We start from the raw sequence: 15,514 nt of genomic DNA, 5'->3' as shown, positions 1-15,514 counted from the left end.
GCCGCCATTTTAATTCGGTCCATTCTTATACCTTGTACTGTGTGTGATAATTGTCGAAATATATGTATGTGCAAATATTACTGGGGGAAGTTTATTCCATACACCACTACTCGTATCCTGTTCCCATAAATCGTATTGTAAATATGTTACTCCTACTCTGTCTGATTTTTGCTAATACCAGTAATATTGCAGGGGATAAATGATTCCACATTAGGTGGCAGTGGCCACGAGTGTGTGAATATATAAGTGCTTTCTATCTCTGAACACGGCCTTTCAGCCAAGAGCTTAAATGTTTAGTACTCATTTCATTATACCTGTCTGCAGCTCACTGAGGTGAATTGCAGTCCATCTTTTTCATAATATTGTTCATATTGTGTTTTTGTTTCAGATAAAATAGAAGCTACTTTAATCACATGATTTTCTGCAGGCTCATACATATTTGGTTCTACTTACAAATCCAGGTACGAACTGCTAAATTGTAAGTATATTGCTCATATTCTACCTTATTTTTGTTTGTGTTCATTTCCACACTTTCTTGCATTTAATGTAGAACTCACTGGAGTGGGAGGATGATTCTAGTGCACCAACTTTTGCTAAAATGTATTGTTTTTAGTACTTGTCAATAATGTGTGAAAAAATATTTGTAACTGCTGCTGAATTTTTTAGTATTTGCGAGGAAGAGTTCTCTAGTCACTGAGACTACAAAACATAGTCTTTGGCAAAAACCAATAGTATTCAAAGCAGAATTGCATAGTCATTCAATGACAAGATGTAAAAAAGTTAAATAACAATTTTGTCAAAAGCTTGCTAGCATGAAGTTCTCCATTAAATGTGAGAAAGTACAGAAGAATGGTATGAACATAAAGTAGAAAATGCGCAACATATTAAAATGTTTTTAAATCAAGTAGTTCACATGCAGATTTGTACACAGGAACAAATATATGTGAGCCCACAGAAAAGCATGCGGTGAAACCAGCTTCTATTTTATATAAAACAAAAACAAATATGGAATCATTTACCCCACAAAATGTTATGGAACAGTGCAGTACATACAAAAAATTGTAATCAGGAACACAATGTTATGAAACCATCTCTCTTTGTCATGTCAGATGATTGTTGGTTTTTGACATGTGCTAAGGTGCAGTTATTCCCACATGATAATGGCCAAATGATCAAAATTGCAATATAGGGATTAACAAATCACCAGTTTTACAGTCAAAAGGTGAACATATTGTCATTTACAAACTCTTTCATGACTGTAGGTCTCAACTAAGAGAAGTTAATCTTTGTTTTTGATTGAGATTTCATGAATATATTACCTTGTACAGTCACAAAAAGACTTCCATGCATGCACTTAATCACTAAACTGCAAAGCCCTCCAATAAAGTATAAATGAAAAATATTATCATATTCTGTTTGCTAAATGACTCAGTTTGTGCCCTTTTACAACACGTTGCTCATTTATAATGTGACACTCCGGTCACATCCAATGACAAGGCCATTTCCCTTATTTATATTGTTTCTGTTAACTTTGTCAGTAGACACCTGCAAACAGTCTGTTGTAAAATTGAAATTGTGTGGTATCAATAAAGAATAGAAACATAAAACTGTGTTTTACCATGATTTTCAAAGAATTACTTACAAATCATCACATCATCAAAATACTGTTGTTGTTGTTGTTGTGTTCTTGAGTCCTGAGACTGGTTTGATGCAGCTCTCCATGCTACTCTATCCTGTGCAAACTTCTTCATCTCCCAGTACCTACTGCAACCTACATCCTTCTGAATCTGCTTAGTGTATTCATCTCTTGGTCTCCCTCTACGATTTTTACCCTCCACGCTGCCCTCCAATGCTAAATTTGTGATCCCTTGATGCCTCAAGACATGTCCTACCAACCGATCCCTTCTTCTAGTCAAGTTGTGCCACAAACTTCTCTTCTCGCCAATCCTATTCAATACCTCCTCATTAGTTACGTGATCTACCCACCTTATCTTCAGCATTCTTCTGTAGCACCACATTTCAAAAGCTTCTATTCTCTTCTTGTCCAAACTAGTTATCGTCCATGTTTCACTGCCATACAAATATTTTCAGAAACGACTTCCTGACACTTAAATCTATACTTGATGTTAACAAATTTCTCTTCTTCAGAAACGCTTTCCTTGCCATTGCCAGTCTACATTTTATATCCTCTCTACTTCAACCATCATCAGTTATTTTGCTCCCCAAATACCAAAACTCCTTTACTACTTTAAGTGTGTCATTTCCTAATCTAATTCCCTCAGCATCACCCGATTTAATTTGACTACATTCCATTATCCTTGTTTTGCTTTTGTTGATGATCATCTTATATCCTCCTTTCAAGACACTGTCCATTCCATTCAACTGCTCTTCCAAGTCCTTTGCTGTCTCTGACAGAATTACAATGTCATCGGCGAACCTCAAAGTTTTTACTTCTTCTCCATGAATTTTAATACCTACTCCGAATTTTTCTTTTGTTTCCTTTACTGCTTGCTGAATATACAGACTGAATAACATCGGGGACAGGCTACAACCCTGTCTCACTCCTTTCCCAATCACTGCTTCCCTTTCATGCCCCTCGCCTCTTATAACTGCCGTCTGGTTTCTGTACAAATTGTAAATAGCCTTCCACTTCCTGTATTTTACCCCTGCCACCTTCAGAATTTGAAACATTTTTTTGTCAAAAGCTTTCTCTAAGTCTACAAATGCTAGAAATGTAGGTTTGCCTTTCCTTAATCTTTCTTCTCAGATAAGTCATAAGGTTAGTATTGCCTCATGTGTTACAACATTTCTACGGAATCCAAACTGACCTTCCCCGAGGTCTGCTTCTACCAGTTTTTCCATTCGTCTGTAAAGAATTCACGTTAGTATTTTGCAGCTGTGACTTATTAAACTGATAGTTCGGTAATTTTCGCCTCTGTCAACACCTGCTTTCTTTGGGATTGGAATTATTATATTCTTCTTGAAGTCTGAGGGTATTTCGCCTGTCTCATACATCTTGCTCACCAGATGGTAGAGTTTTGTCATGACTGGCTCTCCCGAGGCCATCAGTAGTTCTAATGGAATGTTGTCTGTTCCCGGGGCCTTGTTTCGACTCAGGTCTTTCAGTGCTCTGTCAAACTCTTCACACAGTATCTTATCTCCCATTTCATCTTCATCTACAACCTCTTCCATTTCCATAATATTGTCCTCAAGTACATCGCCCTTGTATAAACCGTCTATATACTCCTTCCACCTTTCTGCCTTCCCATCTTTGCTTAGAACTGGGTTGTCGTCTGAGCTCTTGATATTCATACAAGTGGTTCTCTTCTCTCCAAAGGTCTCTTTAATTTTCCTGTAGGCAGTATCTATCTTACCCCTAGTGAGACAAGCCTCTACATCCTTACATTTGTCCTCTAGCCATCCCTGCTTAGCCATTTTGCACTTCCTGTCGATCTCATTTTTGAGACGTTTGTATTCCTTTTTGCCTGCTTCATTTACTGCATTTTTGTATTTTCTCCTTTCATCAATGAAATTCAGTATTTCTTCTGTTACCCAAGTATTTCTATTAGCCCTCGTCTTTTTACCTACTTGATCGTCTGCTGCCTCCACTACTTCATCCCTCTGAGTGACCCATTCTTCTTCTACTGTATTTCTTTGCCCCATTCCTGTCAATTGTTCCCTTATGCTCTCTCTACAACCTCTGGTTCTTTCAGTTTATCCAGGTCCCATCTCCTTAAATTCCCACCTTTTTGCAGTTTCTATCTGCAGTTCATAACCAATAGATTGTGGTCAGAATCCACATCTGACCCTGGAAATGTCTTACAATTTAAAACCTGGTTCCTAAATCTCTGTCTTACCATTATATAATCTATCTGATACCTTTTAGTATCTCCAGGATTCTTCCAGGTACACTGTAGTTAAGTACTGAATTATTATTCTTTACTTTGCATTATAACTTATTTATTATTGTAGCTGGGGAAGTCTGATTCTGAACTCGAGTAAAATGCTGGGTTGTTACAACTGAAGTGCAGCTGCTCAGGGAGATCCAGTGTGGGCGGTAATTACCTTATGGTGGTGAATCTTGGTAGATACACTAATGGGATAATGCTGAACAAACTTAGATTGGGAAAAAAATAATTTCAATTTTGGCCACCAGGTGCAAATCTAATGCCATACAGCATTTTGTAGACATCTCCAGTGGTCATATTGAACAAATTGTGTAACAAGTGCTTAGTAATAAAATGACAATTATTCCCTTGTGTCTTGTTTCAACTTTTCTACTCATGTCCTGTTCCTAATCCATTTCATGTGCAAACATCTCTATACACCTTTCTTGCATTCACAGTGCCAGATTTGCACTTGGCTGCCAAAATTGGAATATATTTTTTTCCAGAGTAAATCAATTCTGTATTTACGCATTATAATATCTACCAAGTTTTGCTGCCACATGATAAGTACAGCACACACTGGACCTCTGTGAGCAGCTGCATTTTAACTATAATCACCCAGTACTAGGGCGTTAAATTGTTCTTTAAAATCATTTATTTGCAACATACTACACATGAATCTGTAGGATTGGGCCTAATTCCTAGTATGTCTCAACCTTACACTAACTAATTCATCATGAGACAACATGCATTGTAATCGGCTTGTGTTAGCTGCAAATTGCATATAATATTTTGATGTGTGGATTTATGACATGTTGTTAAAAATATAGACTGTAAATATGCTTCATTGGGCATTAAAAATTGTATGAAGCAATGAATGTGGATAATAATATGCTTCATGTGCAGACTGTTGTATTACTATACAGTGTTGACGAAGAAGAATGAGGCAGTTGGAAGTAACGCCAGTGTGAATGTTTACCACAGTATTAGAGATGTGCATGTTTATGATGAAATTAAACAGAAAAGAGGTCAAGATAAGGAGATACATTTAACTCTTAATGCTACAGCAGTCGGTTGGAATTACAGATTGAAGAGCTTTGGGAGAAAGGAGGATCATAGCAAGGAATATGAAAGTAAAGTACAATTAGCAGAACTTTAAAATTCATTTTGTTATGTGTGCATTACAACATATGAAGGGTGACTCAAAAGAAATAAAATTTTAGATAGTAGAAAGTTTGCATACTTGCTTACTTAGAGGAAATCACTTGTTTTTAATTGCCAATTGTCATGGTTTATTGAAGAATTTGTTTGCTCAATCTCCTACATGTAATTAGGCCACACACATCCACATATTAATGTGCCAAATCAGCATTTTTGTAGCAGGAATGTGAATTACGAGGTATTTGACATAACTTGTTGTCAAGTTGCAATAATGTCTTATTTTTTAGTCAAGTACTGTTCCTGTCAGGACACAAGTGGAAAAGTTCTCAATTTTCTTTCTGCTAATAAGCTGTCTGTAGCATAAATTAGGCATGGAATTGCTGAAAAACAGAAAAGTTTAAGATTCTGTAGATTTATAAGGGTTGTACACTCAATGAAAATTATGCAATTTTCAAAATTAATGGTCATACAAAGAACCTAAGCTTTTGACACTGATGACAAGAACACAGATTTAAAATTCTGAAGCTATGGGGATAAAATACAGGGAGCAAAAGGCAGTGTACAGGTTGTGCACAAAGGGCGTTGCCATTACAAGAGTCAAAGGATATGAAAGGGAAGTGGTAACTGAGGAGGAGGAGAGACAGGGCTGCAGCCTATCCCAAATGTTATTCAGTCTCTACACTGAGCAGGCAGTAAAGGAAACCAAAGACAAATTTGGAGTGGGACTTACAGGTCAGGAAAAAGAAATAAAAGGAATGTATTATGACAGTGAAGACTAAGGATGAAGGGCAGCTGAATGGGATCTCGGAAAGAGTTTATACGATAAGCATCAATTAATGTTGTTCTAAAATGAAATGAGACACAAAAAGTAGTAAATGAGCAGTAAAGTAGCTGACAATGGCTGTAGTGGAGAGTATATAAGGGGTGTCCCATGAGGAATGCTGTTTTTAAATTGAGCACCTTTTTCAGTTTGTTAGGTTGCCAGACATGAAATTTAAGCTACTGTTATCTGAAGATATTGCGATTACTGACTGTCATTGTCAACTGGCATTTGTGTGTATTGTTATCAGCTAAAATAGAGTGATACGTGATGGATCAACAATCCAGATTTTGAAAGGGCATTTCAAGTACATTGAATGCCATGCAGAGACCATTTGAAAACGTGTAATGTATGGTATCCGAAATGTGCCTAATGTGTCAACAGTGCAGAGACTGGTAAGGAAATTTGAAGGTACAGGATTGACAGGAAACATAAAATCACACGGATGTCCTCATTCTTGTCAACTGGTAGGGAATGTCTCGGTCATCGGTGTCCCACTGCTACAAGTGCAGTGAAGTGAATTCACCACCATCCTCAATGGTGAGTCCTTCTGAGAAGGAATTTGCATTGAATTTTAACAAAAGATCTGCATTTGCATTCTTTTATGATCCAAACAACACATGAGCTGAGGTCAATGGACAAGTATTTGCTGATTGGGTATTCACAAAACAAGAATTTCATAAAAAAATAATCTTCTGTGACAAGGCACCTTTCTGGCTTAAAGGTTATGTGAATAAACAAAATTGCCGGGTTTGGGGCACAGAGAATCCTTACAAAGTCAGTGAGAAGCGTCTTTATCCCGAACAAGTCAGTGTTTTGTGCAGTTGTGGGCTGGCTGACTCAATGGGCCATACTTTTTTGAAGGCAAGATTGGAAATGCAGTGATAGTGACTGGTGATTGTTATTGCCAGATGATAACACAGTTTTTACGGGTGCAATTGCAAGGGCAAGACTTGAATGTGAAAGACATCCAACAGGATGAGGGCAACCTGCCACAATGCTTGTAGAAACAATTAGGTTGCTAACAGAAAGATTTCCTGCTTGCCTCATCTTTGCAATGGTGATCTGAACTGGCCACTGGTGTCATGTGATATAACACCATATGACTCTTTTGTGGAGACATGTCAGATCTTGCATTTAGTTGAACCATACCACACCTAAAGGTAGAAATTAGATATGTCATGGGTCAAATTAATGTGGAACTTTGCTCTAGAGTCTTCCAAAATTTGGTCCAAAGAATGAATGTGTGTGTGTACAAAGACATGGATGACATTTGCCCAATATTTTGTTTCGTGTTTAACTGCAGTCTTTGTTAATACAAAACACACAGTAATACTAGTAATTTTCAAATAAATTAGGTGCTTTGTTATTCAATTAGAAATTGTGTTCTTTATGTAACACACTATATAAGGAGCAGTCAAATGAGAACCGATCACCTGACATGACAGAACCATGGAGTGGTTCCATTCAAAAGCAGTCATCACACAAATTAAGATATTTATCCCACTGGGAGATGATACTATCAATCCCTGTTTTGTAGAATGCAGTCGGCCACTGATGGATCCACAACAGCACCCCACTCCTTGTCCAGGTGAAACCTTCATCCATGCATGTCTTTCTTCAGACTGCCAAAGATGTGAGAATCACACAGTGAAAGATTGAGGCATTATGGAGGATGTTGGTTGGGAAACATTACAAGTCGCTGAAGTGTAGCCTTTCTCCAATTCACAATGTGGCAGGTGGGCATCCTCATGCATTAAGGTCATCATGGCCTTAACAGAATTTGTGTGAACAGTTTTGGGTTGCTTTGGTGGGGGAGATGTGCAATGTTTCCGCTGTTGGCTTAGCCACTTTACCTTAGGCTATTAGAATCCTGTCAGGTGGAATCATCCTGCTGCATAATAATGCTTGCCCCCATGCTGCCAATTGGATGAAGTGTATGCTTCTCTGAATTTGCTGGGAAATGCTGCAACATCCTCCATACAGCCCAAATCTTTCTCTGTGTGATTTTCATATCTTTGGTTATCTGAAGAAAGAAAGATATGCATGCATGTCAGTTTCAGTTGGAAGAGGAAGTGCTAAAGTGATAGCAATTGTGGAATCATCAGCAGCCATTTGCCTTCCTCAATACAAGAGTTGATCATCTTGTCACGCAGTGAGATAAATGCCTTAACATGTACAGTGATTACCTCTGAATGGAACTGTTCCACGGTCCACTTGCAGTAAGTTTTAGGTTGTTATTTGAGTGCCCCTCATAAAATGCAGGATTGTTATAGCACAAAATGCACTTCTGTAAAAAGAATTTTGTTAATATCTAATATAAATTTAAGTGTAAGTGTAAGGAAATAGTTGCTGAAGGTAATTGTGGTAAAGCCATGTAGAAGTGAAACTGGATGATAAGCAGTTCAGACAAGAATAGAATGCTAAAAATTTGATGGGTGGATTGAATAAACACTGGGAAGCAATTGAATCAGTATGGGGGGAAAAAAGGTATTTGTGGTACAACTTCATGTAAAAAAAAAAATATAATAATAATAAATAGGACACATTCCAAGGCACTGAGGATTTCTCAGTTTCGAAACATATGTAAGTTTCACTAGTCATGTAGATATGAAGAGAACTTCAGAGAATAGACTAATGTGAATAGATGTATCAAACCTGTTTTCTGCCAGGAAACCACAACAGGAAGATCCTAATATATGCTACAAGGAAGAAAAATGCAAAACTCGAAAGGACTCAATTCAGTGGCACTTGGGTATAGCAAGTGTGTACTGAGGGGTTTTAGTGTCAGTTATTCATTCATTGTAGTCATGATGCTCATGAGGGCTGTCTGTGCACCATCTCTTTTGATTCTGCAGGCTGTCTGTCTGGGAACATACTTTTTCTCCAGAGCTTGCAAGGACCATTGCCGAGTTGCAACAAACAGCCCAAGATGCTTTGGGGAAATGTATCACAGGATGCCATTTGGCACCTTTATGATCATCTATGTGTGTGAGAATATACACCTGCATTGCCATCAGAGAGTGGTATGCATTGTAGTGATGTGACAGGACACCCTTCACTGTGACACGTGTTTCATTTGACCTGAATTACAATGATGTCCCATCATGTGACAAAAAATGACCATTTCTTTGAGGGTGTTGCAGTTTCCTTTTTCAGCAGAGTACATGGTACGCATTTCATTGTAACCTGTCTAGTTTAGTAAATAAATCACCTTCCTTGAGAAGGATCTCAATATTTGCTTATTTTCTGTTTATTGTTGTTACTAAGATTAAGGAAAGGCAAACCTATGCTTCTAGCATTTGTAGACTTAGAGAAAGCTTTTGACAATATTGACTGGAATATTCTCTTTCAAATTCTAAAGGTGTCAGGGGTAAAATACAGGGAGCGAAAGGCTATTTACAAATTGTACAGAAACCAGATGGCAGTTGTAAGAGTTGAGGGACATGAAAGGGAAGCAGTGGTTGGGAAGGGAGTGAGACAGCGTTGTAGCCTCTCCCAGATGTTATTCAATCTGTATATTGAGCAAGCAGTAAAGGAAACAAAAGAAAATTTCGGAGTTGGTATTAAAATCCATGGAGAAGAAATAAAAACTTTGAGGTTCGCCGATGACATTGTAATTCTGTCAGAGACAGCAAAGGACTTGGAAGAACAGTTGAACGGAATGGACAGTGTCTTGAAAGGAGAATATAAGATGAACATCAACAAAAGCAAAACGAGGATAATGGAATATAGTCAAATTAAGTCTGGTGATGCTGAGGGAATTAGATTAGGAAATGAGACACTTAAAGTAGTAAAGGAGTTTTGGTATTTGGGGAGCAAAATAACTGATGATGGTCGAAGTAGAGAGGATATAAAATGTAGACTGGCAATGGCAAGGAAAGCGTTTCTGAAGAAGAGAAATTTGTTAACATCGAGTATAGATTTAAGTGTTAGGAAGTCGTTTCTGAAAGTGAAACATGGACGATAAACAGTTTAGACAAGAAGAGAATGGAAGCTTTCGAAATGTGGTGCTACAGAAGAATGCTGAAGATTATATGGGTAGATCACATAACTAATGTGGAGGTATTGAACAGGATTGAAGAGAAGAGGAGTTTGTGGCACAACTTGACAAGAAGAAGGGACCGGTTGGTAGGACATGTTCTAAGGCATCAAGGGATCACAAATTTAGCATTGGAGGGCAGCGTGGAGGGTAAAAATTGTAGAGGGAGACCAAGAGATGAATACACTAAGCAGATTCAGAAGGATGTAGGCTGCAGTAAGTACTGGGAGATGAAGAAGCTTGCACAGGATAGTGTAGCATGGAGAGCTGCATCAAACCAGTCTCGGGACTGAAGACCACGACAAGTATATACTACAGGTCAAAAGTATTCGATCACCTATGAAAAAAGCTGTACACTTTATTTTCATTGACAACTACACTCTTAAAACTAAATAGGCTAACAATACAAATATTTTCTCTCTCTGTCATTAAGTACCCTTCATGCTAAGAACAGCTGCACAGACTGTTGGCATTATGGAGATAATATTTTTGCAGGGATTACAGTCCCAGTGGTTGAGGTGGTGCAGTGGTTAGCACACTGGACTGGCATTCAGGAGGACAATGGTTCAAACCCGTGTCCAACCATCTTGATTTAGGTTTTCTGTGATTTCCCTGAATCAATTCAGGTAAATGCCACGATAGTTCCTGTGAAAGGGCACAGTTGACTTCCCTCCCCATCCTTTCCTAATCCAAGCTTGTGCTCCATCTCTAATAACCTCATTGTCAATGGGACATTAAACACTAATCTCCTTCCTCCCTCCCTCCCTCAAGTTCATCCCGTAAGTATTCGATGGTATTTAAGTGAGGTGGCTGATTTCACCAGACCGTATTCTTCAGTTTCCCTAATTTCTCTCCTCTATTGACTTACCTTTGGCACAATTTAGAAGTCTGTTTGGGATCATTGTCTTGCTGCAGAACAACCCACAACTAATATGTCTCTTGGCAGATTGAACTGAATTGTTGATCAGTACCTTGTCATATCCTTGCTTCTTTAATGTTCCATTAATTCTCACTAGAAAACTGATTCTGTCACCCACAAAACATCCCCACACAGTGACCGACCCTCCACCACTCTTCCTCATTGGCATTGCACACTGATTTCATATGTTCTCTACAAAGTCTATGCGTAAACATTCAGTGAAGGCTTCCAAATTTTAAACTTGATTCATGAACAAACACCACCTCGGACCACTGCTGCGCTCTCCAGTTTTTACATTGCTGTGCCCATTGCAATCAGTTCAACTTCTTTCTGTCCATCCATTTAAGTCTTGGTCACATAAATGGCATTGCTCTGCTGAGACAAAGGCTGGAGCTCCTCACATATTGTATACTTTGTTGTTAATTTCAGGTGCAGGAAGTGTCCTCACATTTAGTCTGTACACATATGAACTAATCTTCGCTTTACGATGTTACTCAGGGTCTTCCAGATTGTCAAACACCTGTGCTGGCACCAGTCTGCTTGAATTGGAGCAATGTACACACCACTGTAGGCTTGGTTAAGCCAAATGTTGTTACTGTTGCCTTGCTAGGATAGCCTTTGTGATGCAAAGCTACAATTACAGCGCTTTTTTCAATTCTGACCTCCTCCTTCCATCTTATTAGGAGGCAATACAGCATGAACTTGATCAAGTATACAAACTTACTGCTAGATGCACACAGTGTACTATAGACACACTGCTACAAAGGCAGCAGGAGAAATGAGACCTGTTGAAATGGAACCCTCTTAGGTAAAGGCCATCAGTGTTGTGGACACTCACCAGCACCTCTCTGGGTGAACAATGATTTGAATACATAACAGATGAGCTTAGGTTTTGCATGTTTCTACTTGTTTTACTATCAGAACAGGTTTATGATAGAATATGCAAAATTAAATCCCTGTTTTTTAACACAAATCAATAGCTGTGAATGAAAACTTTTTTTCACTTGTGCATCTAAAATTCGCAGACAATGAGTATGATCATGTGGACCCCAAGACAGCAGCAAGCTCATTGAAACCAAACTACCACATGATGACCAAAGCTCTTGGACACCCAAAAAGATCAACATGCGTCTGACAGCAAGCCGTCTGTCATCGGAATGAGTGTTGTCACATCTCGAGGGCCAAAGTAGCGTGTAAGTGGTCCCAACATAAACTGCTTCTAAATCTCAGAAATGGAATTGTGTGATTGCAATTCAACCTCTGTAAGAGATCTGTTTCATCTGATGTGAAAGATTAGAATGTACGCCACTTACTACAAGCACAGATATTCTGCTATTTTAAGTGTTCTCTCTGTCAAGATAACTGTAACTGAATTGGTAGAGATGTGTCTAAACACAGGGATCATATTGAGTTACTACAGCAAAATATAAACAAAATCAGGGATCTCCTCTTTATAACAGTATCTAATTTTGTAATAAGTTTCTGCTGCTGAATCGTGTTCCAGTACCTATGTAGCGCCAAAATGTTCCATCTTCAAAATTTGAATTCAGAACATTTTCATGTGCTTTTGGAAGGTGTGAAATGTCACAACTGGTATCCCTAAAAGTGTTGGTATTATAATTGCCAGCTCAGAGACATGGTTAATCAGTGCAAATGATGGGGGGAAAAGCCTCCAATTAAATACAAAGCTGAAATATAAATGAGTGAGTGAGTGAACGTACAATTGCTCATTGGATTACACTGTGTCTGTTATTGTTATATTTCCAATTCTTAATTTTCTGCATTCAGTTACAGTTATCATTGTACAGCTTGCTACATCGAAGCATGGAAATCACCCCAAGACAGTTAAGGTCACAGGGAACATGGGATTAGTATCTGAACTGAAATGATTCCAAGCAAGCTACCCTGGGAATTGATTAATACTAAACAGTGTGTACTGCTTGGAGTATCTGACAAATTGTGCAGGGTCAGAAACACAAACCATTTACAGAAAAAGTACAAGATGTGGAGAACATTTTGTCTGCAGTCTAGTATATTGAACTGCTATGGGTGAAATAGAGTACTACACAAAGTAGAGGTTGTTTGTGTGTTTGCTTCATTTGCTAGTTCTGGGAGCGCATTTACAGTAACCAGGATGAAATGTTTGTGGCTTTCCTTGCCTGTGTGAGAAGGACTGTTGCTACAGAAGTAATTCATTTTATTTGGCCAAATGTGTTTTAAAGAAAAAAAGATACATATTGACTCAATTATAAGGGTAACTAATGATAATGGTTGTTCAGACATTCCAGACTACATCTTGGGTACAGTGACAAGAAATGATAGGTGCTGTGAAAAATGGTATTGGCTGCTAAACATTTACATGTAATGCTGTGGTAATTTAGGATCAAGAAACTTCTTTGGAAAAAAAAGGTTATGTCTCCTTTTTCTTATATTTTTAAGTTGAAGTGACTGTATGTCTTGTGGCAATAGCTGAAACAAGTTGGCAATAAATCTAAATGAAATGTATATTATTTTTACTGTTCATATAGAAGATAACATGTTTAATAAACAATGCTGTTTTTAACAATAGTATAATGAATACTATCCCTTATCTTATGATAACATTAAAATAATATTTAAATACGTAAATGTGTGAGTTGTTATTGCCAGTAGTGTCTGCAACACATCAAACAGAGCTTTTTGTTAGTTACCATTGTACGTTTCAGCACCATGTTAACAAGCCTGCCACTCCCATCACACATTTATACAGGGTGTACATAAAGTCCAGGAACACTTTCAAGTAATTATTGCACAAGAACTAAACATTGTACAGATATCATACATACTGCATTTTGAAGAGAAACTCTGTAAAAAAAAAATCTTTCAAACAAACGGGGCTCTGCTACATCATGTAGTAGAGGCAGTACATACACCAGATCTGTAATGTGTCCCCACAGAAAAAAAGTCACATGGAGTGAGATGTGGTGATTGGGGAGGCCATTTAGTGAAACACCTGTCCTCTTCTGTAGCAAGGCCGATCCATCGATGCAGCATCTCTGTGTTCAGATACCCACAAACTTTATGATGAAAATGGGATGGAGCTTCATCCTGCTGAAAGATGAATGAAGAGTCGAATTGCATTTGAGGTATCAGCCATTGCTGCAACACATGAAAGTAGGAATATCCAGTAACAGTGCTCTCGGTGAAGAAGAATTGCCTGTACTGTTTTTGGCATGACAAGGCACAAAAAACATTTACTTTTGGGGAATCATGCTCAAATTCAATGCATTCGTGTGGATGCTTTGTACCCCAGATATGACAATTAAGCCTGTTCACTTTCCCATTAGTGTGAAAAGTGGCTTCCCTGCTAAATATTATGTAATCAAAGCCATTACCATCCTCATTCAGTTTTTGCAACTCTGAACAAAACTCAAAGCACTTGTCTTTGTCATCATCATTGATCTCCTGCACTAGCTCCAATTTGAATGATTTCATTGACAGCTTCTGTAGCAGGACTTTCCACAATGTCATTGGAGCCATTTTGAGATCACGGGATGCACGACACACAGATTTTCTTGGACTCCTTATGAATGTCTCTCGTATGCACTCCTCATTCACTTCACTCACACTGGGACGTCTGCTTCTCTTTGCCGGGCACAAGCAACCCGTCGTAACAAATTTGTTGTGCCAGTGGTAAACGGCCTTCCACGTTGGTGGTTTCTTACCACACTTGATTATAAACATCCATTGAACAGCTGTAGCACGCTAGTTTTTGTCGAATGCCAACACACAGAAAGCTCGCTCCACACCTGAACTCACCATGTTTGTGACTTTTGCTAACTATCCGCAAGTTATGAAACTACACTGTGGTGGTAAACTTTCAGGGTCTCTTCGAAATGACATATGTATGATAGCTGTACACTGTTTGGTTCTTGTACAATACATAATTGAAAGTGTTCCTGGACTTTATGTACACCTCGTATTTTTTGATACACGGAAAAAATCATGATATTCTCAAAATTAGAAATGTTCATAATGTAACCATATGCGCAAATGAATGTAAAATGACTCATTCCACATCATTACCATCTATCATACAAAATGATCCATAGAACATGTATCCTACTAACTAACTAACTTTAATTAGATGACTGATGAATTTAATGATGATGACTCACTCTGAAGTCATTTGCCTGCATTCTCTATGTCGCCAAAAAGTGTATTATTAAGGGAGATAAAACTATTAGTTTGTTCTTTCAGTCATCACTTGAAACTAAAAATAATATTGATACGAATTATTACCAAAAAGAAAAGAAACTTTCTGGTTCCAGGGACCATTACAAGTCTCAACCAACTGGAGCAATAAATGAAACACTCAAAAGTGTCATTCATTGGTTCTCAATTAATGGTCTAGCACTTCATTTACAAAGAAAAGGCATCTTATTCGGTTTTGTACAAGGAAAGACAAATCATCGCTAATAATGAAGCATGATGGAAAAGAAATATATGAAAACTGATTGTTAAAAATACCTGGTGGTACATAGTGATGAGAACCTGAATTATAAATCGCATATTAACACACACACACACTGCCTATCCTCAAACTTCACATAGATGAAGAAATTAGGTAGCCTCACAACAGATACACTCTTACAAAGTTTGTTGTGAAGGATCAGCACCATCTGAAAATAATACTAGCATTCATA

This window comes from Schistocerca cancellata, chromosome 11 (genome assembly GCF_023864275.1).
Source record: "Schistocerca cancellata isolate TAMUIC-IGC-003103 chromosome 11, iqSchCanc2.1, whole genome shotgun sequence".
Taxonomy (NCBI): domain Eukaryota; kingdom Metazoa; phylum Arthropoda; class Insecta; order Orthoptera; family Acrididae; genus Schistocerca; species Schistocerca cancellata.
Note: the sequence above shows the minus strand (reverse complement) of the source record.